General features: G+C 44.7%; 1 protein-coding gene and 1 pseudogene across 12 annotated transcripts in view; both read right to left on the bottom strand.

The window, feature by feature from the left end:
- PLIN2 (perilipin 2) overlaps positions 1-26,239 on the bottom strand; it is a 115,994-nt gene that overhangs the window by 70,169 nt on the left and 19,586 nt on the right. For 4 of the 12 annotated variants that reach the window (XM_063609092.1, XM_063609094.1, XM_063609096.1 and 1 more), the window contains one exon: positions 14,176-14,345. The exons of 5 other annotated variants lie outside the window; for them this stretch is intronic. The gene's annotated coding sequence lies outside the window, so the exon portion shown is untranslated. Of the gene's footprint in view, positions 1-2,697; positions 2,801-3,835; positions 3,974-14,175; positions 14,346-26,239 lie in introns of those variants that run through there. 3 more of the 12 variants (XM_063609097.1, XM_063609098.1, XM_063609100.1) reach the window with 3 other exon arrangements.
- The window catches only part of LOC129490364 (small ribosomal subunit protein eS6-like), a 33,177-nt pseudogene continuing 19,331 nt past the window's right edge, over positions 12,394-26,239 (bottom strand).

Here is a 26,239-nt window from a genome sequence, read left to right as displayed (position 1 = left end):
TTTGGCCAGGCATGGTGATGTATGACTGTAATCTCCGCACTTTGGGAGGCTAAGGGGGTGGATCATTTGAGGCCAGGAGTTGAGAGCAGATCGCTTGAGACCAACCTGGCCAATGTGGTGAAACCCTGTATCTACTAAAAATACAAAAATTAGCCAAGTGTGGTAGCACACACCTGTAATCCCAGTTACTTGGGAGGCTGAGGCAGGAGAATCACTTGAACCCAGAAGTCAGAGGTTGCAATAAGCCGAGATTGCACCACTGCACTCTAGCCTGGGTGACAAGGAGTGAGACTCTGTCTCAAAAATAAAATAAATAAATAAATAAAATCCTTGTCTTTATTTTGAAACCAGAAAAACAAAGGATACAGTGTGATCTTTGCAAAATCATAGAATCTTGAGCTGAAAGAACCTTAAAGTTTATCTTGCTAAGTAGTTACTTTTTTAAGCACAATTTTTATTTTTATTTTTATTTTTTTCAGAGATGGGGCTCAAGCTGGTCTCAAACTCCTGGCCTCAAATGATCCTCCCACTGTGGCCTCCCAAAATGCTGCGATTACAGGCATGAGCCACTATGCCCAGCTCAGAACTATTTTATTCAAACAAAAATTTAAGAAGAGGAAAGCTAAACAGCTTTGGTTGAAGAAAGGTAGGTTATTTGGTGACTGTCTGCTGGCCTCCCAGCCCCTGTCTGCTGTCCTTCAGGGAAGCCCTAGGACTCCACAGCACAACTTGAACCACTGACTTCGTCTAACCTTCTCATTCATTTCATGGATTGTTAAAACTGAGATTCAGAGATATTTAGGGACTTTCCAAGCTAATGTAAATAGCAAATTCAGGACTGTTTAGTTGTATCCATGGTCATAATGAACATTTATTGAATGATTTACTGCTCTGTTTCACTTGCATTATCTCATTCATACGTTTTCTTTTTTTTTTTTTTTTTTTTTTGACACAGGTTCTTGTTCTGCGGCCCAGGCTGAAGTGCAGAGGTGCGATCTTGGCTCCTGCAATCTCTGCCTCCCAGGCTCAAGCGATCCTCCCACCTCGGCCTACCAACTACCTGGGACTACAGGCACATGCTGTCACAGCTACTTTTTGTATTTTTTGCAGAGATGGGGTTTTGCCCATATTGCCCAGGCTGGTCTCAAACTCCTAGGCTCAAGCAATCCTCCCACCTTGGCCTCCCAAAGTGTTAGGATTACATGCGTGAGCCACTGTGCAGGGCCTTTTTTTTTTTCTTTTTAGAGACAGGGTCTCACTCTGTTACCAGGCTAGAGTGCATTGGTTTGTTTGTCACTGATTTGTTTGTTTCTGAGACGGAGTCTCACTCTGTCACCCAGGCTGGAGTGCAGTGGCACAATCTCAGCTAACTGCAACCTCTGCCTTCTGGGTTCAAGCGATTCTCCTGCCTCAGTCTCCTGAATAGCTGGGATTACAGGCTTGAGCCACCAAGCCAGGCTAATTTTTGTATTTTTAGTAGAGACGGGGGTTTCACCATGTTGGCCAGGCTAGTCTCGAACTGCTGACCTCAAGTGATCTGTCCACCTCAGCCTCCCAAAATGCTAGGATTACAGGCGTGAGCCACCACACCTGGCCCACAGCTCACTGTTGATACAGAAACTAGAAATAAATTATTTAGGCCGATAGTGAGGGTTTTTACCAAGTAGTTCCTAAATCATTTCTTTTCTAACAAAGAGCAGCCTGAAAAATTGAGCTGCAGACATAAATAAACAAGCTGGAAGCTTGCGCAGGTAAATGCCAACAGCTGTGCCAATAGGAAAAGGCTACCTGGGGGTGAGGCATGTTCAACATGGAGGCTCCATTTCCCTTTTCTTTGTCAACCATGTGTACAGTAAAGAAACAGGCAACATGGCTCCGGCCAGGCAGAGGACCATTTGCATAATAAAAGATTCGGGTAGGGTAGCCAGCTTCTTTGCGTGCTATGTAAATGGCACACCTGGTCCATCCAATCTCTCGGGCTCTACATAACTCAGACACCGCCTCCTCAAGCTCGTCTATAAAATCCCTTGCGTTTCACCATGAGACCAAAAGTCCCACTCAGGAGCCCCTCTCTCTGTAAGAGAGAGAGGTATTCCCTTTTCTCTTCCTTTTGCCTATTAAACCAATGCTCTTAAACTCACTTCTTATGTGTCCGCATTCTTGATTCCCTTGGCATGAGACAAGAAACCTCTGATATTTATCCCAGACGACAACACCGCTTCTCTATGACTTCAAACTCCTGGGCTCAAATGATCCACCCGCCTCAGCCTCCTGAGTACCTAGGACTTCATGCACCACCATGCCCTGCTAATTTTTAACCATTTTTTTTTAGAGACTGGGTCTTGGTATGCTGCCTAGGCTGGTCTCAAACTCTTGGGCTCAATTGTTTCTCCTGCCTTGGCCTCCCAAAGTGCTGGAATTACAAATATGAACCACTGTACCCAGACTTTTATTATTTATTCCTTACAATAACCCTTAAAGGTATAGGAACTGCTGAGATCAATTTGATAAGAAAAGTGGGAAGATAGGTAAATTGCCCAAGGTCACCCAGTCACCGTGTTGTCTTCAGTTGCTTTATCTATAAGAAGGATCTGGACAAGATAATTTCTGAAGTGCATGCTAGTGTGCACCGCTAAAATTCTATGGCCATAATTGCAAGTTGTGAGACTGGTTCTTACAACTAAAAGTAATTGTTACCTTTAGAATCAATTATGCATTTCTGAGGCGCTTAACTATTTGAGGCCTACAGAGGGACATTTCAAGATGTTTCGTCGGAAACTTGAAAAATGAGTGCCAAAATCTAAAAAAAGAAAAAAGGGAGTGAAGATGCAATCGTTTCAATTAACCAATCAGGGGAGTCTAACAACCTCTACCTGTGAGCAAGTAATACCACAAATCCATTGTTGGTTGATGCAATAAATGTTATTGCAGGGGATTAGAACATCCTACCCCACCCCAAATATGTTACTTTTGAATAGGATTATTTTGAGCTGAAGACAATTGAGAAATAGCTGATGCAGAAGAAGCTCTTGGGGCTCACACCTGTAATCCCAGCACTTTGGGAGGCTGAGGTGGGAGGATTGCTTGAGCCTAGAAGGTTGAGAGTGCAGTGAGCCATGATTGTGCCCATGCACTCCAACCTGGGCAACAGAGCAAGATCCTGTCTCCAATTAAAAAAAAAAAAAAAGGCTCTTGGGCTTCTTTCCCCCGTCTGGCTAAGAACAGCATATAAATTGTAAGGGTGTCTCCCTTCCCCTCCATGAAAAGGAGCACAACTCAATCATTCCTGACTCTTAGTCCAGACTCTTATCAGGACAGGGATCAGACATAGCACTGAGAGAGGAATCTACATAAAAAACTTTACTAAGATAACTTTGGCCAGGTGCTGTGGCTCAGGCCTATAATCCCAGCACTTTGGGAAGCCAAGGTGGGTGGATCACTTGAGGGCAGGAGTTCGAGACCAACCTGGCCAACATGGTGAAATCCCATCTCTCTTTTTTTTTTTTTTGAGATGAGGTCTCACTCTGTCACCCAGGCTGGAGTGCAGTGACATGATCTCAACTCACTGCAACCTTTGCCTCCCAGGCTCAAGCAATACTCCCGCCTCAGCCTCTCTGAGTAGCTGGGACCACAGGCATGCGTCACCATACCCAGGTAATTGTTTTGTATTTTTGGTAGAGATGGGGTTTCTCCATGTTGCTCAGATTGGTCTCGAACTTCTGAGCTCAAGGGATCTGCTCACCTCTGCCTCCCAAAGTGCTAGGATTACAGGCGTGAGCCATTGTGCCTGGCCTGAAAACCCATCTCTACTAAAAATACAATAAAATAAAAATACCTGGGTATGTTGGCAGGTGTCTATAATCCCAGCTATTCGGGAGGCCGAGGCAACAGAATCGCTTGAACCTGGGAGGTGGAGGTTGAAGTGGGCCGAGATGGAGCCGCTGCACTCCAACCTGGGCCATGGAGCGAGAACCTGCCTCAAAAGAAATAAAATAACCTTTATCTTTCAATGGTTTCACCCCCACATATTTACCTCCCCACAGTTTGCTGCCCCTAAAAGCTGCAACCCCTTTCTCTTGTCACTTCTCTACAAATGTATCGTTCCATGTTAAGGTGATATATAAGCCCCGGATTTTAACCATCCCTTTGAGTTACTCATTACGGAGTTTCTCCTGTGTGTATGTGTGCTGTATACATTAAAAAACTCTGTTTTTCTCTTTTTAATCTATCTTTTATCAGTTTGATTCCCAGGACTCCAGCTGGAGAACCTAGGAGGGTAGAAGAAAAAGGTTCGTGTGTGTTTTTCCATCTACAGTGATGGTGGTACATTATTTTGGTTTTGATCTCTGTGGTCAGGGAACAATTAAGTAAGTGATGATAAGAGGTAGGAAAAAAAGACCTCCTTTGTGAAGATTATTTAGCAGTAGAAGTAACAAAAAGATGAGTTGCAAAAAGTAAGTGGAGTTTAAGAACAGGCAAGTGGTAACAACAGCAGGTAATGACTGAGACAACGTGATAATGATAAATTTAGAGAAATTTCTTATTATGTAAATAGATCCATTAGCAATAAGCAAAATTTTATTTTTTGATCAACTTGACTAAAAAGATAACTTTTGGCCCAGGCGCAGTGGCTCACACCTGTAATCCCAGCACTTTGGGAGGCCAAGGTGGGCAGATCACCTGAGATCAGGAGTTCGAGACCAGCCTGGCCAACATAGTGAAACCCTGTCTCTACTAAAAATACAAAATTAGCTGGGCGTGGTGGCACATGCCTGTAGTCCCAGCTACTCAGGAGGCTGAGGCAGGAGAATTGCTTGAACCTGGGAGGCAGAGGTTACAGTGAGCCGAGATTGTGCCACTGCACTCCAGCCTGTGCATCAGAGCGAGACTCCGTCTCAACATAAATAAAAAGATAACTTTTTACATGAAAAACAAAATGTATTACCCCAATAATTCTGGAGCCATTGTGATGACCTTGCAAAGAAGAGAGCAGTGTTTTTATAAAGATCATCAGTTCTTGAACTTTGACCAGTGTATTATACATAGACATGATTTCATCTGACATCAAAGTAGTAGGACTCTTTAATCTCCCTATTTTATTATTTCAACTAACATTTAAACTCAAGGATAATTCACTACTTCCCTTGGTTTGAATTTTCTGCATATAGAGTCAGATTTCTTATCTCTCTGTGTATACATGCCAACCTAAAGAATGTGGGTTTTTTTTACTCAAAGAGGAAAATGACTATGATTTTAAAAATTGACATTATAATTTTGTTCTGCCTCAGTTTTTCCTCCCAGCCTTGTCCCTTCCCCTGTTCACAGTGTATCCTTTGCTCCAGTAATACCCAATTTCCTATTGTTCCTCAATACATTCTGTCCTAGCTCTGTAACTTGGCACATGCTGTTCCCTCTAACTTCCCTTCTTACTTTTCCCCACCCTACAGACCTGGCTAACTCCTATTTACCCTTCAAGGCTCAGCTCAATTAAGTATCACTTTCTTGGCCGGGCGCGGTGGCTCACGCTTGTAATCCCAGCACTTTGGGAGGCCGAGGCGGGCGGATCACGATGTCAGGAGATCGAGACCACGGTGAAACTCTGTCTCTACTAAAAATACACAAAAATTAGCCAGCCGTGGTGGCGGGCGCCTGTAGTCCCAGCTACTCGGAGAGGCTGAGGCAGGAGAATGGCGTGAACCTGGGAGGCGGAGCTTGCAGTGAGCCGAGATCGAGCCACTGCACTCCAGCCTGGGTGAGAGAGCGAGACTCTGTCTCAAAAAAAAAAAAAAAAAAAAAAAGTAAAGTCAAACAGTTCCTGACTTGCAAATGACAGCACAAACAAGCAGCCCCTTGTGCTTCACTATTCTTGCTCCTGGGCCCTTCTGCTGCTGATACCTGCTTCCCTTTCATAAATGCCCCAGCTATTATTTCTGGAGGAGCTTTTAAAGGTCTGGTCCAGCTCCTCTTCTTGTGCGAGAAGTCTCCTCTGTCTCTGTTGCCCTGGAGCTGTCCACCTGCCTTACCCACATCCTACCTCTCATGGCAGACAGGGGCTCCAGGCTATGGAGTGTAAGATGAAAAGGACAGAAGTTATCATTTGAGCCCAGGAGGCGGAGATTGCAGTGAGCCAAGATCGCGCCATTGCACCTCAGCCTGGGCGACAGATGAGACTCCGTCTCAAAAATAAATAAATAAATAAATAGGAGAGGAGTGGTCAGATTTCAGGGACTAAACAAACATACTTTCAAGGCGTAGAAAAAGTTTTTACATGACTTATGAATTTGCTAAGTATTGGTAGGGTAGCCTACGAACTGCAATCTCAACTCACCATTACATTTCAACTTCCTTCAGTCTCTTTGGGAAAAGATATTTATTCATGTATTCCTAAAAGTGACCAATATGTCTTAGTTTGTTTGGGACTTTTCTGGAAATAGAAAGCAGTGAGCTGAGATCAAGCCACTGCACTCCAGCCTGGGTGACATAGCAAGACTCTGTCTCAAAAGAACAAAACAAAACAAAACATAAGTTCCAATTTCAAACCATCTCTTTGTGACCGTATGTGACTGTATGCTTTCAGAAAAATCCAGATCACCTCTTTTTTTTTTTTTTTTTTTTTGAGACGGAGTCTCGCTCTGTCACCCAGGCTGGAGTGCAGTGGCGCGATCTCGGCTCGCTGCAAGCTCCGCCTCCCGGGTTCACACAATTCTCCTGCCTCAGCCTCTCTGAGTAGCTGGGACTACAGGCACCCGCCACCATGCCCGGCTAATTTTTTGTATTTTTAGTAGAGACGGGGTTTCACCATGGTCTCGATCTCCTGACCTCGTGATCCGCCCGCCTCGGCCTCCCAAAGTGCTGGGATTACAAGCGTGAGCCACTGTGACCGGCCTCAGATCACCTCTTGAATGTTTTGCTGCTTAGAAATTTCTCCTGCCAGATGCCCTAAATCATCTCTCTCAAGTTCAAAGTTCCACAGATTTCTAAGGCAGGGGCAAAATGCCACCAGTCTCTTTGCTAAAGCATAGCAAAGTGACCTTTGCTCCAGTTCCCAAAAAGTTCCTCATCTTCATCTGAGACCACCTCAGCCTGGACTTTATTGTCCATATCACTATCAGCATGTCGGTGAAAACCATTCAGCAAGTTTCTAGTAAGCTCCAAACTTTCCCACATCTTCCTGTCTTCTTCTGAGCCCTCCAAGCTGTTCCAACCTCTGCTCATTACCCAATTCCAAAGTCACTTCCACATTTTCAGGTTATCTTTATAGCAGTACCTCACTCTGTTAGTACCAATTCTCTGTATTAGTCCATTCTCATACTGCTGTAAAGAACTGCCTGAGACTGGGTAATTTATGAAGGAAAGAGGTTTAGTTGACTCACAGTTATGCATGGCTGAGGAGGCCTTATGAAACTTACAATCATGGTGGAAAGAGAAGGGGAAGCAAGCACCTTCCTCACAAGACGGCAGGAGAGAGTGAGCGCAGGGAAAACTGCCACTTTTAAACCATCAGATCTCATGAGAACTCCCTCGCTATTATGAGAACAGCATAGGGGAAACCACCCCCATGATCCAATCACCTCCCACCAGGTCCCTCCCACAACACATGGGAATTACAATTCAAAATGAGATTTGGGTGGAGTCACAAAGCCAAACCATATTAATCCTCAATCCTCTTCTTATCCTATGTGATCTGCCCTGGACAATCTTGTTAAGTTTCCATAACTTCAACTCTCATCTGAACACTGAGGATTCCCAAATGTAAGCCCAGCTTTTTCTTCTGACCTCTGTTCTCTATTTCCGCCCTCAGCTGGAACATCTGTACTAGGATATGCATTGGCATTGTAGACATAGCAAAAATCCCATCACTAACATCATACTTAATGGTGAAAGACTGAATGCTTTTCCTTTAGCATCAGAAATAGGACAAGCATGTCCACTTTGCCACTGCCATTCAACGTTGCACTGGAGGTTCCAGTGAGGGCTATGAGGCAAGAAAATAAATAAATACAAGGTCTCCAGATTGGAAAATAAGAAGAAACACAATCTCTACTTGCAGGTTGTATGATCTTGTATACAGAAAATTTTCAGGAGGCTGAGGCAGGACAATCGCTTGAACCCAGGAGGCAGAAGTTGCAGTGAGCCAAGATCACGCCACTGCACTCCAGCCTGGGCGACAGACGGAGACTCTATCTCAAGAAAAAAAAAATTTCTCTTTCATCAAAGGTGGCTTATAAATAACAGATGAGATAAAGTCAGTCTTTCCAGCCGGGTGCAGTGGCACACGCCTGTAATCCCAGCACTTTGGGAGGCCGAGGCAAGCAGATCACCAGGTCAGGAGATTGAGACCATCCTGGCTAACATGGTGAAACCCCATCTCTACTAACAATACAAAAAATTAGCTGAGTGTGGTGTCAGGCGCCTGTAGTCCCAGCTACTCGGGAGGCTGAGGCAGGAGAATGGCATGAACCTGGGAGGCGGAGCTTGCAGTGAGCCGAGACCGTGCCACTGCACTCCTGCCTGGGCGACAGAGCGAGACTCCATCTCAAAAAAAAAAAAAAACAAAGCAATTTCATTTACAATAGCATCAAAAAAGAAAATACAGGCTAGATATGGTGGCTCTCACCTGTAATCCTGACACTTTGGAGGCTGAGGTGGGAGGATCACTTATGGCCAGGAGTTCGAGACCAATCTAGTTAATATAGTCAGAGCCCCATCTCCACAAAAATTCTTTTAAACATTTGCTGGGTGGGCTGGGTGCGGTGGCTCACGTCTGTAATCCCAGCACTTTGGGATGCCGAGGTGGGCAGATCACCCGAGGTCAAGAGTTTGAGACCAACCTGGCCAATGTGGCGAAAAATCGTCTCTACTAAAAATACAAAAATTAGCTGGGTGTGGTTGCAGGTGCCTGGAATCCCAGGTACTTGGGAGGCTGAGGCAGGAGAAACACTTGAACCCGGGAGGCAGAGATTGCAGTGAGCCAAGATGATGCCATTGCACTCCAGCTTAGGCGACAGACCGAGATTCCATCTAAAAAAAAAAATTTGCTGGGTGAGGCCCGGCACAGTGGTTCACACCTCTAATCCCAGCACTTTGGGAGGCTGAGGTGGGTGGATCACCTGAGGTCAGGAGTTCAAGACCAGCCTGGCCAACATGGCGAAAACCCATCTCTACTAAAAATACAAAAATTAGCCAGGCATGGTGGCAGGTGCCTGTGATCCCAGCTACTCAGGAGGCTGAGGCAGGAGAATCACTTGAACCCAGGAGGCGGAGGTTGCAGTGAGCCAAAATCAAGCCACTGCACTCCAGCCTGGACAACAGAGCCAGATTCCGTCTCAAAAAAAAAAAAAAAAAATTGCTGGGTGTTGTGGCATGCAGCTGTGTAGTTTCGCTACTCGGGAAGTTGAGGTGGGAAGAGGGCTTGAGTCCAGGAAGTTGAGGCTGCAGTGAGCTATAATTGCACCATTGAAGTCCAGCCTGTGTGACGCAGTGAGACCTTGTCTCAGAAAAATAAATTAAAAACAAAAATACAGCTGCCCGTGGTGGCTCATGCCTGTAATCCCAGCACTTTGGGAGGCTGAAGTAGGCAGATCACCTGAGGTCAGGAGTTTGAGACCAGTCTGGCCAACATGGTGAAACCTCTTCTCTACTAAAAATATAAAAATTAGCAGGGTGTGGTAGCATGCACCTGTAGTCCCAGTTACTTGGGAGGCTGAGGCAGGAGAATCGCTTGAACCCCAGAAGGCGGAGGTTACAGTGAGCTGAGATCACACCACTGCACTCTAGCCTGGGTGACAGAGCAAGAATCTGTCTCAAAATAAATAAATAAATAAAATACAAAGAAACACATTTAACAAAAGAATTGCATAATGTATACCCTGAAAACTACAAATATTGCTGGAATAAATTTTAAAAGATCTAAATCAATGGAAAGACATCCTATGTTCATGGATTGGAAGACTTAATATTGTTAAGATGGCAGTACTCCCCAAACTGAGCTACACGTTTAACACCACTCCTCTCCAAATCCCAGCTGTCTTCTTTGCAGAAATCAACAAGCTGATTCTGAATAGTTTGGAAATGCAAAGGACTAAGAATAGCCAATACAATCAGAAAGGGGAAGAATAAAATTGGAGGACACACACATTCTGACTTCTTATTTATGAGCCAGGGTCTCGCTCTGTCCCCCAGGCTGGAGGGCAATGGTGCAATCACAGTTTACTGCAGCCTCAAACTACTGGGCTCAAGTGATCCTCCCACCTCAGCCTCCTAAGTAGTTGGGACTACAGACTCTCGCCACCATGACTGGCTTTTTTTTTTTTTTTTTTGAGACAGGGTCTTGTTCTGTCACTCAGACTGGAGTGCAGTGATGAGATCAGGGCTCACTGAAGCCTTGACCTTCCAGGCTCAAGCCATCCTCCTACCTCAGCCTCCCAAGTAACTGGGACTACAGGTACATGCCACTATACCCAACTAATTTTTCGTTTGTTTGTTTGTTTGAGACAGTTTCACTCTTTGGCCCAGGCTGAAGAGAAGTGGTGCGATCTCAGCTCACTGCACCTCCGCTCCCTGGGTTCAAGCAATTCTCCTGCCTCAGCCTCCTGAGTAGCTGGGATTATAGGTGCTCACCACCATGCCCAGCTAATTTTTGTATTTTTAGTAGAGACAGGGTTTTGCCATATTGGCCAGGCTGGTCTTGAACTCCTGACCTCAGGTGATCCACCAGCCTCGGCCTCCCAAAGTGCTAGGATTATAGGCGTGAATCACCATACCAAGCTTCAACTAATTTTTTAAACTTTGTATATATTGGGTCTTGCTATGTGGCCAGGGCTGATCTCAAACTCCTGGGCTCAAGCTGTCCTCCGACCTAGGCTTACCAAAGTGCTGGGATTACAGGAATGGGCCACTATGCCCAGCCTACATTCTGATTTCTGAGTAAAGAAAAATAGCTCAGAGCAGTCTGGGACGTTGAGATGCAAAATTTATTGAGGCCAGAGAGACGTGAATATGTCAAGCTCCCCCACCCACCCAACATACACGTCCAGGGGCAATTGTTTAAAGGGATTTGGGGCCAGGCACAGTGGCTGACACCTGTAATCCCAACACTTTGGGAGGCAGAGGCAGGAGGACTGGTTGAGCCCAGGAGTTCCAGACCAGCCTGGGCAACATAGAGAACCCATCTCTACAAAAAATTTAAAAAAACAATTAGCTAGGTGTGGTGATGCACACCCAGATACTTACAGGGCTGAGGTGAGAGGACTGCTTGAGCCTGGGAGGTGGAGGCTGCAGTAATCAGTGATTGCACCAGTAAGGTCCAGCCTAAGCAAGTTTGAGACCCTATCTTAAACAAAACCAGAAGCAAAAACAAGCCAGGCGTGGTGGCTCATGCCTGTAATCTCAGCATTTTGGGAGGCCAAGGCAGGTGGATCCCCTGAGTCCAGGAGTTCAAGACCAGCCTAGGTAACATGGCAAAACTCTGTCTCTATAAAATAAAATAAAATAGAATTTAATCAAATTAAAAAGAAAAGTCAATGTATAGCCAATTAATAGTTTATGTTATTTTATGGTAAATTCTTGGTAAACAACTTAGGAACTACCTCTTCTTTTTTTCTTTAAAAATTCACTTATAGGCCAGGCACAGTGGCTCACGCTTGTAATCCCAGCACTTTGGGAGGCCGAGGCAGGCAGATCACGAGGTCAGGAGATCGAGACCATCCTGGCTAACATGGTGAAACCCCGTCTCTACTAAAAATACAAAAACATTAGCCAGACGTGGTGGCGGGCGCCTGTAGTCCCAGCTACTCGTGAGGCTGAGGCAAGAGAATGGTGTGAACCCAGGACGCGGAGCTTGCAGTGAGCCAAGATCGCACCACTGGACTCCAGCCTGGGCGACAGAGTGAGACTCCTTCTCAAAAAAAAAAAAAAAAAAAAAAAAGAAAAAATTCACTTGTGACTGCTGATCACAGCATATATATATTCAAGGCAACTTAATCAAAGGTCCCAGGTTGCAGTCCTCAAACTTGACCCATATAAACTATCTTTTCAACAAATAATGCTGAAACAAATGGATGTCATATGAAAAAAAAAAACGAAGTTGGAACCCTAGCTCACTTCATATACAAAAATTAACTCCAGGCTAGGCATAGTGGCTTTGTCCTGTAATCCTAGCACTTTGGGAGGCTGAGGTGGGAAGATTGCTTGAGCCCAGGAGTTCAAGACCAGCGTGAACAATATAGTTCTTCGTTCCTACTAAAAATTAAAAAATTACCTGGGCATGGTGGTGTGTGTCTGTAGTTCCAGCTACTCAGGAGCCTAAGATGGAAGGATCACTTGAGTCCAGCAAGCTGATCATGCCACTGCACTCCAGCCTGGGCAACAGAGCAAGACCCTGTCACACCCACACCCACACACACAAAAATACCCTGTCTCTTAAAAAATTGTAAAAATTAGCCATGTGTGGTGGCGAGCATCTGTAGTCCTAGCTATTCAGGAGGCTGAGACAGGAGGATTGCTTGAGCCTAAGAGTTTTGGAAGTTGCAGTGAGCCAACTGCCATGATTGTGCCATTGCACTGAAGCCTGGGCAATTGAGCAAGAACCTATCTAAAAAAAACCCAAATAAATAAAATCAAATTGGACCATACACCCAAATGTAAGAGCGAAAACTATTAGAGTTTTAAAAGAAAACTTATGTGTACATATTCAGGAGCTTTCATTAGACAATGGTTTCTGAGATATGACATCAAAAGCACAAACAACAAAAGAACAAATGAATATATTTGTCAAAAGACAAAATTACAACACATTTAGTTTAAAAATCTTCATTGTTATTTATTTGTGATTCTAAACTCGGGCAATATATCATTCTATAAAACAGAATGAGTCTTCCAACGAACAAAGCAGAAGAGATTGCTTTTAAAAACAGGCAGAGAGGACTTCCTTATCACGCCAGAGATAGCTTTTATAGACAGGCAGAGGGGATGTCCTTATCATGCCAGCTAGAACTGGCCTGTTTGAGGATTTGGCTATTCTCTCTCTCTCTCCTGATTTCTCAGAAGGTCAGATAAAGATCCTAGTTTTGACTTAGTGACATGACATGCAATTTCAGCATGAGTAACTCTATTTTGGTTGGGTCTGTTAGGCCTAGGGCAGCAACTCGGTCCAAATCAATGGCCTCCTATAAATTTTATTCTACATATTGAACATCACTGAAATATAAAACTTTTTGCTTCCAAGGACACCATCAAGAAAATGAAAAGCCAAATCATAGAATGGGAGAAAATATATGCAAATCATATATCTAATAAGGCTGTTCTTTTTATAGTGTAGATATATAAATGGTAAGGATATGGAAAAATTGGAACTCTTGTACATTGCTAGAAGAAATGTAGGATAGTACAGCCTCTGTGGAAAACTATTTGGTGGTTCCTTCAGAAGTTAAACACGGAATTAACATATGACCCAGATATTCTACTCCTAGATATATATCCAAAATAATTAAAAACAAGTACTCAAATTCTGTTTTTTGAGACAGAGTCTTGCTCTGTTGCCTAGGCTGGAGTGCAATGGTGCGATCTTGGCTCACTGCAACCTCCAACTCCTGGGTTCAAACGATTCTTCTGCCTCAGCCTCCCGAGTAGCTAGGATTACAGACACCCACCTCCTTGCCCAGCTAGTTTTTGTATTTGTAGTAGAGATGGGGTTTCACCATGTTGGCCAGGCTGGTCTCCAACTCCTGAGCTCAAGTGATCCGCCCACCTCACCCTACCAAAGTGCTGGGATTACAGGCTTGAGCCACCCTGCCTGGCCAAATTCTTATACACCATTGATCATGGCAGTATCATTTATAATGGCCAATGGAAAAAACTCAAATTTCCATCAAATAATGAATGAATAAACAAAACATGGTATAGCCATACAATGAGTTACTATCCAGGCATAAAAAGAATGAGTACTGATACATGCTACAACATGGATGAAACTTGAAAACATTACGCATGTGAAAGAAGCCAGACACAAAAGGCCACATATTGTATGATTTCATTTAAATAAAATATCCAGTATAAGCAATCTATAGATATAAGAAAGAGACTAGTGATTGCCAGGGGCCAAGAAGAGGGCAATGGGAGTAACAGGGTTTCTTTTCTTTTTCTTTGCCAGTCTGATCTTATTTATTTGTTACTCACTTAGAAGTAGAAGCTCACAGAGAGGCAAGTCTGCGTCTCTTCACAATTTGTTCCTGGCGTTTTTCCTTAGCCTCCTTCATTCTCTTGGCCCAAAGCTTAGCATATTCTGCAGCCTCTTCTTTATTTTTCTTAGTACACTGCCTCTTCAGAGCAATACGCCGCCGTTTGTGCTGCAGGACACGTGGAGAAACAAGACGCTGAATCTTGGGTGCTTTGGTCCTAGGTTTCTTACCTTCTTTAAGGGCTTTCTTTAGAGAGATTAAAAAGTTTACGGATTCTGCTAGCTCTTTTGGGCCCCAGGCGATGAGGCACCATAGTATCAGTCAGTCCAGGAATATCCTTCTCTCCTTTTTTTACAATAACCGAGTTGAGAACACTCAGATTGGCATCCACAATGCAACCATGAACTGATTTTCTCTTTCTTTCTCCAGCTCTCCTTGGTCTGTAACAGGAATGCCCCTTACTCAGTAGCAGGTGGACACAGCCATGGGTCAAGACACGTGCTTCATGGGGAAACCTTATTTGTCGTTCCCACCACTGAGTCGGACCACATAACCCTTCCATTCTTCACCCAGAGCGTCAGCAGCAACTTCTGTGGCCATACGCTTCTCATAAAAAGTACGAAGTTTGGCCGGGCGCGGTGGCTCACGCTTGTAATCCCAGCACTTTGGGAGGCCGAGGCGGGCGGATCATGAGGTCAGGAGATCCAGACCACGGTGAAACCCCGTCTCTACTAAAAATACAAAAAATTAGCCGGGCGTGGTGGCGGGCGCCTGTAGTCCCAGCTACTCGGAGAGGCTGAGGCAGGAGAATGGCGTGAACCCGGGAGGCGGAGCTTGCAGTGAGCCGAGATTGCGCCACTGCACTCCAGCCTGCGCGACAGAGCAAGACTCCGTCTCAAAAAAAAAAAAAAAAAAAAAAAAAAAAAGTACGAAGTTTGCATTCATCATCCACTTCAATGGGTTTCTGGTGGCCAGTGGCTGGGAAGGAGATGTTCAGCTTCATCTTGAAGCATCCTTTTTTTTTTGAGGTGGAGTGCAGCAGCGTGATCTCAGCTCACTGCAACACCTGCCTCCCCAGTTCAAGCGATTCTCCTACATCAGCCTCCCAAGTAGCTGGGACTACGGGTGCGCTCCACCACGCCCGGCCAATTTTTGTATTTTTAGTAGAGGCAGGGTTTCACCGTGTTAGTCAGTATGGTCTCAATCTCCTGACCTCATGATCTGCCAGCCTCGGTCTCCCAAAGTGCTGGGATTACCGGCATGAGCCACCACGCCCAGCCAACAGGGTTTCTTTTTGGAATGATGATAATGTTCTGGATTTAGATAGCAGAGATAGTTGCACAAGTCTATGAATAGGCTAAAAGACATTGAATTGTACAGCTTAAATTGGAGAATTATATGTTAAGTAAATTGTATCTCAACAAGGGTTTGTAATTTACCAAGGCTTGGGTGAAAATCAATGTGTATAACTTTCAATGTAAGAGTTGGAAAAGTATCCCAAAAACGCTAACAGTGACTAGATGAGATGATGCATGTTCTATCTTTCTAAATGTAAGACATATTTTTACAGCATGAGTTCCTGCCTAAGATAAAATGGGTGTTTAAATATTGTATTTAAATGTTCTAAGTGTCAGACTTCCTTTCTTTAGCTTTTCCACAGATACAGAATTTTAGCTCTGGCTCAAACTCTGCATGTAAAATAAGAATAGAAAAATGTGACTCTTAAACTATAGATACTTAATAAAGACTAATTTGCAGGCATCATGGTGAAATAAAATGATTAAATTTTTTAAGATATAAAGCTCATTGTTCAAATAAAATCCAAGTTTTAAAATCTTAGATTGTATGAAATGGATGTGAAATGGATGAAAGTGTTATGAATGGCGCTGCTTTCCTTTATCTCCACTCCTCCAAACACAAACATGTCAGGGCACGCAGGTCTAAGCAGCTCCTTGGAGCACAGTTTAAAAGGTCTGAGGGACTCTAGCAGCCCAGTCGGCCCTGAATTGTGTAGTCTTTGGTAAGGTACAGAAACTCCATGGGCTCCTAACAGAAAACTCCTGTTTCCTATTTGTCAGATAAAGGGGGACCAACCTACAACTCCTTGAAAGCCCTTTTCTACGGTTGAAGTCTACAATTCTATGATCCTTAAAAAGCTAAAATAAAAGCTAGTAGCCACTGGCTTCTAAAATGTTTACCAATCACCCCAGAGCTTAAGGAACAAAGATCAAAACAAGCCTTGGGCTATAATCACCTTATCCAAACCTACAAAATAAACAGCAGACTAAAAATAGAGAAGGGTCAGGCTTCTTTCAAAGTGAAATGATCTGAACAAAGGGCAGCTGGTTTTCAGTGATCTTTCTTATCTCTTAGATAAAGTTTGTTAATGGACCATAAATACACAAAGGGTCTGGTTGCCAAGTATCCCTGCAAAAGGGAGGAGAGGCCGTTTATCACTTCCTGGGGGATGGGAGGGAGTAGCATCTCAAGGAGAAGTAGCACAAAAGGCCCCTCCTGAGATAGGAAACAGGCCCTGGGTCAGGCAGCTGTGGGTCCAGCAAACACTCTCAGACCTCAGAACAAGAAACCCGTTGAAGGCGTTGAAGGCGGGGCACAGTGGCTCCCGCCTGTAATCCCAGCACTTTGGGAGCCACAGGGAGAGGATTGCTTGAAGCCAGGAGCTAGAGACCAGCTTAGGCAACAAAGGGAGACCTGCCCGCCTGCATCTGTCTGTCCAAACAATTTAAAAATTAGCCGGGCATGGCCGGGCAAGGTGGCTCAGGCCTGTAACCCCAGCACTTTGGGAGGCCGAGGCGGATAGGATCACATGAAGTCAGGAGTTCGAGACTGGCCTGGCCAACATGGTGAAACCCCATCTCTACTAAAAATACAAAAAATTAGCCGGGCGTGGTGGCATGCGCCTTTAATCCCAGCTACTTGGGAGGCTGAGGCAGAGAGAATCGCTTGAACCAGGGAGGCGGAGGTTGCAGTGAGCCGAGATCGCACCATTGTACTCCAGCCTGGGCAAAAAGAGTGAAGCTCCTACTCAAAAACAAAACAAAACAAAAATTAGCTAGGCATAGTGGCATGCACCTCTAGTCCCAGCTCCTCGGAAGGCTGAGGTGGGAGGATGGTTTGATCCTGGGAGGTTGAGACTGCAGTGAGCTGTGATCACACCACTGCACTCCAGATTGACGACAGAGCAAGACCCTGTCTCAAAAACAGACAAAATACATATGTGTGTGCATGCATGCGTGTGTGTGTGTGTAAAACCTGTTAAAGAACTGGGGGGTGGGTGGAACAGAGATGGTGCTGGCCAAGGTGGGGAGAAGCTATATAGTATATGAAGGACAGGACAGACCTCACACATAAACACCTGAAGGAGCCTCAGCTGATACTCTCCTGATGACAGTCTAACTCTTTACACTCAAAATGGGGTCAGTGGACCATCAGCATAGGCAGCATCTGTGAGTTTATTAGAAATGCAAAATCTGGCCAGGCGCGGTAGCTAATGCCTGTAATTCCAGCACTTTGGGAGGCCAAGGTGGGTGGATCACCTGAAGTCAAGAGTTCGAGACCAGCCTGGCCAACATGGCGAAACCCCATCTCTACTCAAAATACAAAAAACATTGGCCAGGCGTGGTGGCACGCACCTGTAATCCCAGCCACTCAGGAGGCTGAGGCAGGAGAATTGCTTGAACCCAGCAGACGGAGGTTGCAGTGAGCCAAGATGGTGCCACTGCACTCCAGCCTGGGTGACAGAGTGAGACTCCTTCTCGAAAAAAGAAAGAGGCCAGGCGTGGTGGCTCACGCCTGTAATCTCAGCACTTTGAGAGGCCAAGGCGGGCGGATCACGAGGTCAGGAGATCGAGGTGGAGACCATCCTGGCTAACATGGTGAAACCCCGTCTCTACTAAAAATACAAAAAATTAGCCGGGTGCAGTGGCAGGTGCCTGTAGTCCCAGCTACTCAGGAGGCTGAGGCAGGAGAATGGTGTAAACCCGGGAGGCGGAGCTAGCGGTGAGCCGAGATTGAGCCACTGCACTCCAGCCTGGGCGCAAGAGCGAGACTCCGTCTAAAAAAAAAAAAAGAAAGAAAGAAAGGAAGAAAAAAGAAATCCAAAATCTCAGATCCAGTCCACACCTACTGATCACAGTCTGTATTTTAACAAGATTCCTGGTGATTGCCTGTGCATTGAAGCTTGGGTGTAGCTGGAAAAATACCTTCACAAAGACATCAACCATGCTGGTTTTACCTAGTGATTAGGGAAAACCCTGAGCACTCAATCCATTGTATCTATGAGTTCCAGCATTTTTTTTTTTTTTAAACAGGGTCTCCCTCTGTTGCTCAGACAACAGTGCAGTGGTGCAGTGCAGCGCAGTGGTGCAATCACCACTTACTGCAATCTCCACCTCCAGGGCTCCAGAGTAGCTGGCACCACACGTGCCATGCCACCATGCCTGCCTAATTTCCGTATATTTTTGGTAGAGATGGAGTCTCACCATGTTGCTCAGGCTGGTCTTGAAATCCTGGCTTCAAGAAATTCTCCTGCCTTGGCCTCCCAAAGTGCTGGAATTACAGGCCTGAGCCACTGCGCCTAGCTGTTAATTATATCTTATTTTATTTTATTTATTAATATTATTTATTTTTTAGTAGATACAGGCTTTTACCATGTTACTCAGGCTTGAACTCCCGGACTCAAGTGATCGGCCCACCTTGGCCTCCCAAAATTGCTGACATTACAGGAGTGAGCCACTGTGCCCGGCCTCCTTATTATTATTTTTTTTCCTGAGACAGAGTCTGGCTCTGCGCCCAGGCTGGAGGGCAGTGGCATGATCTTGGCTCACTGCAACCTCCGCCTCCTAGGCTCAAGTGATCTTCCCACCTTAGCTTCCTGAATAGCTGGGACTACAGATGCAGGCCACCATGCCTGGCTAATTTTTGTATTTTTAGTAGAGAGAGGGTTTTGCCATGTTGCCTGGGCTGGTCTTGAAATCCTGAGCTCAAGCCATCCACCCTCCTGGGCTTCCCAAATAGCTGGGATTATAGAAGTGAGCCACTGGGCCCAGCCCTGGCCCTACCTATAACTTAAAAAAAAAAAAAAAAAAAAGTCTGGGCATGGTTGCTCACACCGGTAATCCCAACACTTTGGGAGGTGAGGTAAGAGGATCACTTCAGGCCCTGAATGCAAGACCAGCCCAGAGGCTGGGCGTGGTGGCATGCGCCTTTAATCCCAGCTACTTGGGAGGCTGGGGCAGGGGAATCACTTGAACCCAGGAGGTGGAGACTGCAGTGAGCCAAGATCATGCCATTGCACTCCAGCCTGGCAACAGAGCAAGACTCCGTCTCAAAAATAAAATAAAATAAAATAATAATAATAATAATAAAAGACCATCCCAGAAAACAAAGTGAGGTCCTGTTTCTACAAAAAAAATTTTTTTTAAATTAGCTGATTATGGTGGCACATGCCTGTAGTCCCAGCTACTTGGGAGGCTGAGGTAAGAGGATTGTTTGAGCGAGCAGTTGGAGGCTGCAGTGAGCTATGATTGCACCACTGCACTCTAGCGTAGGCAAAAGAGTGAGACCTTTCTGGAAAAAAAGAAACAACTGCACATTATTGGCATGGTGGTATGCTAGGAACACACTAGACTGTAAACTCCATGAGGGCAGGAACCATGCCTGGTTTGTTCAACACAATATCCCCAGCATGAATTTGGCATGCACCTGACATATGGCTCAGGAAATATCTGAAATGAAATATCTGAATATTTGAATGAAAGACAAGTTGAAGTGAATGAAAAGCAAGTTGATTCTCCATGAACATATCATTTTCAGGTATGTTCTCCATGGACATACCTGAAAATGGAATAGACATTAGCTGCACTTAGATGAAACTACTCTACTTTAATCCCTGGATTTGCATGAAATCAAGGATGAATTTACCTGACAGTGAAAAGGACCATGAATCTTGTGTGTGTCGATATCATATGATGTTTATCATCGTAACTTAATTGTTTTACATTGAATTTTAATAGATTTTTTAATTTTTATTTTATTTTTTTATTTTGAGACGGAGTCTTGCTCTGTCACCCAGGCTGGAGTGCAGTGGTGCGATCTTGGCTCACTGCAACCTCCGCCTCCCGCGTTCACGCCATTCTCCTGCCTCAGCCTCCCGAGTAGCTGGGACTACAGGCACCTGCCACCACGCCTGACTAATTTTTTATATTTTTGGTAGAGATGGGGTTTCACCATGTTAGCCAGGATGATCTCGATTTCCTGACCTCGTGATCCGCCCGCCTCGGCCTCCCAAAGTGCTGGGATTACAAGCATGAGCCACCGCGCCTGGCCTTTTTTTATTTTTTTGAGACAGTTTCAGAAAAGAAGTTTCACTCTGTCACCCAGGCCGGAGTGCAATGGGGCAATCTCAGCTCACTCCAATCTCTGCCTCCCGAGTTCAAGTGATTCTTCTGCCTTAACCTCCCAAGTAGCTGGGATTACAGGCATGCACCAAAAAACCCGGCTAATTTTTGTATTTTAGTAGAGACACAGTTTCACCATGTTGGCCAGGCATGGTTATTATTTTTTTTTTTTAGAGACAGATTATCGCTGTGTTGCCCAGGCTGGCCTTGAACTCCTGGGCTCATGCGATCCTCCTGCCTTAGTCTTGCAAAGTCCTAGGATTACAGGTGTTAGCTACTATGCCCAGCCTAGTTCAATAGTTTCAACTTTACCATAATATGAGGAAAACTTGAGCCTAATATTGGTCTGTCTTATCTGTTCCAGTTTCTCAAATACTATTTATTTTACAGGAAGGGTCTTGCTCTGTCACCTAGGCTGGAGTGCAGTGGCATGATCATAGCTCACTGTGGCCTCAAACTCCTGGGCTCAAGCAACACTCTTGCTTCAGCCTGCAAAGAGCTAGGATTACAAGTGTGAGCCACTGCGCCCGGCATAGTTTCTGAAATGCTTTTACAAATGCTACTTATGGCAGCATTAGCTATAAAAAAGGCCCTGTACATGAGTCCTGCCATGGGAGGCTTGGGCAAATATTGGGGAAATAGGAAGTTTATCTTTGGCCCTTTCAGGATTAAAAAAAGAAAAATTTTAGTGTAATATTTAATACATACAAAAGAATGTGTTATTAAATATAATAGAATAAACACTCTGCTTAAGAACAAGAACATTATCAATATGAGGACTTACTTCCTTTTGGGATCTTATGCCAATTTCTGAAAAGGTCTGGGTTCTAGCTACCTAGCATTAACATAAAAGGTTCGAGAAATAGACATTCAACAAGCTGCTCTCTGATAATGGCTTTAGATTTTTCTCATCTTTGGGTGTATAATTTTTTTTATTTTTATTTTGTGGAGGCAGAGTTGTGCTATGTTACCCAGGCTTGTTTCAAACTCCTGGCCTTAAGCAATCAGCCTCCCAAAGTGTTGGGATTACAGGTGTGAGCCACCACACCTGGCCTCGTAAAAACTGCTATAGCATTTTTTTTTTTCTGATAATAGAAGTGTATACCTTCCCTGTAGAAAAATTTTAAAATAGGGAAAAGTGTGAAGAATATAAAAATAACCATTATAGCCGGGCACGGTGGCTGACGCTTGTAATCCCAGCACTTTGGGAGGCCGAGGCGGGCGGATCATGAGGTCAGGAGATCGAGACCACGGTGAAACCCTGTCTCTACTAAAAATACAAAAAAAAAAAAATAAGCCGGGCGTGGTGGCGGGCGCCTGTAGTCCCAGCTACTCGGAGAGGCTGAGGCAGGAGAATGGCGTGAACCCGGGAGGCAGAGCTTGCAGTGAGCCGAGACTGCGCCACTGCACTCCAGCCTGGGCGACAGAGCAAGACTCCGTCTCAAAAAAAAAAAAAAAATAACCATTATATCCACTCTCTCCAGAAAATTAACCCTTTAAAACACACACACACACACACACACACACACACACACACACACACACGAATACATTTTAATAGCTAGCTTGAGTTCCTTTCAAGACAAAAAGATATGAATATTTCTTGTGGAATTTCAGGCACTGTTGCAAGCTGGTGGGAAATCTATCTGGGGTTAAAATCTTCTCAAATTGTAGCAAAGTATTTGCATTTCCAGAAAGACAGCATTATATTGATACTCCCAAATAGTCAGATATTAAGTAACTCAAACAGCTCTGGGCCCATGATATCAGTGTTAATAATTTGACATTAGGTGGGCACGGTGGCTCACACATGTAATCCCAGCACTTTGGGAGGCCGAGGCAAGTGGATCACCTGAGGTCAGGAGTTCGAGACCAGCCTGGCCAATATGGTGAAACCCCGTCTCCACTAAAAATACAAAAATTAGCCAGAGGTGGTGGCCACATGCTTGTAATACCAGCTACCCAGGAGGCTGAGGCAGGAGAAATGCCTGAACCTGGGAGGTGGAGGTTGCAGTGAGCTGAGACCACACCATTGCACTCCAGGCTCGGCAACAAGAGTGAAACTCCATCTCAAAAAAAAAAAAAAAAAAAAGACATTATAATTCAAACAAGTTGGCATCAAATTCATATACTCACAATAAGGTTTTATAAGAGCATTTAGGCAACTTCATGTTAAGTAAGCATATGCCTGGTGCCTCGTGCATTCATATGTCCGCAGATGAACATGTACCTGGACTAATGGGTGGTGACACAGTCAGGAAAGGTGAACAGTGAGACGCCAGAACGGAACTAGGATACAGAAAAACCTTAGTGCCTCCTACTAAACTAGCGGTGAACCAGACAATACTGTGCAGGCAGTTGTCTGTATCTGGGGAGCAAATGAGGAGATGAGCATTCAATGAAAGGCAGATTTCAAGTGTGTATCACAGGAATGTCTTTTCTTAGTTCAGCAGTGACAACCAGTCTAGCAGGTTCTTCTTGCCTTGTTGGGGGAAAAGCCTGTACAAACAGGTAACTTTTGCGTAATGTCTTTTGGATTAACAAAATTTATGTTTTTGTGTGAGGACCCTTCAACTAAGAAGAGATCATATCAAGAGACTAAGAAAGATGCTTTTCTAGCTGAGGTAATATTTCCCCTGTAGTTTTAGTCTCTAGGGCTTGAGAAATAACATCTGTTTACAAGGTTTGTGGGTGGAGCTTGGAGGTGTCAAGTTCAGGAATTTTGAATTAGATACAAGGCCAGGATGGAACAAGAATTTAAAAAAAATGCCAAAGATAGGATCCAAAATATGTAGAACCAAATAAACTAAAATCAGAATCCAAAGCTAAGTTCAAAAATCACATTGTCAAGACAGAAAAGATAAATAGTAAGATTCAGAATACAAAGGGAGTACAGGAAGACTGGTTTCAAATAGCAAAGCTTCTGTATATTTTTCTAAAGAGGGTTAAAAATGTAGACAGTCACCTATGTGAGTGGATCTGGCAAAGCTGGATGAGAGATGAAGTAACTTCATCCCTTATTTGGCCAAAGGTTCATATCTGGCAGCCAACCCTGATACCTGACTATATAGTATGTTATGGATTAAATCAGCCAGTACAGGTATTTAATAAATAATGTTAAGCAAATAAATTAGTACACCTTACATTTGTTTAAATTGTTATATTGAGAAGGAGTTCCTGATAATTAATTTTTAGTTATAATATTTGTAGGCAGAAATGATTGTGTGCTCACTTGGAAGAAGTCATCACTTGTATCAAACAAGGAATTATGTGTATGCCACAAAAAACTATTGCCAAAAATCTAACACTAATAGCCCAGCCTTGCAAAAGCCACTTACCCACTAATCATAGTTTTGCTAGCCTGGTCTTCCTATTATAGCTTTAGCTTTCAAGTTCAGCATTCTGGTGATTATTTATTCCTTTTGGTTTCATAGCTAAAAACTGTATTTGGTGTTGAGTAGGGCTATGTGTTGACTAGGGCTGTGTGGTCCAGACAGGAGTAGGAATGGTTAAACAAGAGGTAGATTAAGACATTTTTACCTTCCTCTTCTTTCTGATATGAAAATACACATAGGGTTATTGCTAAACATCATGTTTAGATGACACTTAGATCAGGCAAGATTTTACTGGAAACACACTTACAGGCTAAAAACATGTTTTCTGGTCGGGCGCGGTGGCTCATGCCTGTAATCTCAGCACTTTGGGAGGCTGAGGTGGGTGGATCACTTGAGGTCAGGAGTTTGAGAACAGCCTGGCTAAAACGGTGAAACCCCGGCTCTACTAAAAATACAAAAACAAGCCGGGTGTGATGGCGCACGCCTGTAATCCCAGCTACTTGGGAGGCTGAGGCAGGAGAATTGCTCAAACCCGGGAGGCGGAGGTTGCAGTGAGCCGAGATCATGCCACTGCACCCCAGCCTGGGTGACAGAGCGAGAATTGGTCTCAAAAACGTTTTCCATATTTCTTTTTTTTTTTTTTTTGAGACGGAGTCTCGCTCTTTCACCCAGGCTGGAGTGCAGTGGCGCGATCTCGGCTCACTGCAGGCTCCGCCCCCCGGGGTTCACGCCATTCTCCTGCCTCAGCCTCCCGCGTAGCTGGGACTACAGGCACCCGCCACCTCGCCCGGCTAATTTTTTGTATTTTTAGTAGAGACGGGGTTTCACCGTGTTAGCCAGGATGGTCTCGATCTCCTGACCTTGTGATCCGCCCGCCTCGGCCTCCCAAAGTGCTGGGATTACAGGCGTGAGCCACCGCGCCCGGCCAATTTTCCATATTTCAAAATATATCATATCTTGGTTATCTGCACAAACTGAATAGGAAGGCTTTTTTGAGACAGGGTCTCAGTCTGTTGCCCAGGTTGGAGCACAGTGGTGCTATTACAGCTCACTGCAGCCTCAACCTCCCAGGCTTAAGCAATCCTCCTGCCTCAGCATCCTGAGTAGCTAGGAGCATAGGCACATGCCATGCCACCATGCCTGGCTAATTTTTTTTTTTTTTTTGGTAGAGATGGGGTCTTCTGATGTTGCCCAGGCTGGTATTGAGCTCCCGGGCTCAAGCAATCCTCTTTTTTTTTTTTTTTTTTTTTTTTTTGAGACGGAGTCTCGCTCTGTCGCCCAGGCTGGAGTGCAGTGGCGCAATCTCGGCTCACTGCAAGCTCAGCTTCCCGGGTTCACGCCATTCTCCTGCCTCAGCCTCTCTGAGTAGCTGGGACTACAGGCGCCCGCCACCACGCCCGGCTAATTTTTTGTATTTTTAGTAGAGACAGGGTTTCACCATGGTCTCGATCTCCTGACCTCGTGATCCGCCCGCCTCGGCCTCCCAAAGTGCTGGGATTACAAGCGTGAGCCACCGCGCCCGGCCAAGCAATCCTCTTGCCTCAGCCTCTTAAGATGCTGGGATTACAAGCTTGAGCCACTGCACCTGACTTCTAATTGACTCCGAATATATATATATATATATATATATTTTTTTTTTTTTTTGAGACAGAGTCTTGCTCTGTTGCCCAGGCTGGAGTGCAGTGGCATGATCTCGTCTCACTGCAACCTCTGCCTCCCTGGTTCAAGCAATTCTCCTGCCTCAGCCTCCCGAGTAACTGGGACTACAGACACGCGCCACCACTCCTAGCTAATTTTTTGTATTTTTAGTAGAGACAGGGTTTCACCGTGTCAGCCAGGATGGTCTTGATCTCCTGATCTTGTGATCTGCCCACCTCAGACTCCCAAAGTGCTGGGATTACAGACATGAGCCACCGTGCCCGGCCATATAATTCTTAATAGTCCCCACACTTCATGCCAATGAAGTCTCAAAATTCTTCTGGTAGCATGAACTCTATAAGGATTTTCTTCATCATAATCAAGTTCAGACTAATCTCTTGCTACACAAAGTGACTTCATGAGTTTATTTAGATTTAGTTTTCCTAATTCCCCACCTTGATCAGCTAAAGGTTTTTTTTTATCAGTTTCCTCTCATTGTTTTGTTCTCTTTCCACTTGGCTTTAGAATAAAGAGATGATAGTCACAAAAACACATCCTTAGGTTGACAGAGTAAGTTCCAGATCCACAGGGAATCATTTGCTATTCTTCTTTTAAAAAGAGCAACCTCCCTTACCAATAGAAATCCAGCTGTTCTTTATTTGCTTTTGTT

This window comes from Symphalangus syndactylus, chromosome 9 (assembly GCF_028878055.3).
Source record: "Symphalangus syndactylus isolate Jambi chromosome 9, NHGRI_mSymSyn1-v2.1_pri, whole genome shotgun sequence".
NCBI classification, from domain to species: Eukaryota; Metazoa; Chordata; class Mammalia; order Primates; family Hylobatidae; genus Symphalangus; species Symphalangus syndactylus.
Note: the sequence above shows the minus strand (reverse complement) of the source record. Positions and strands in the feature narration are given on the sequence as shown.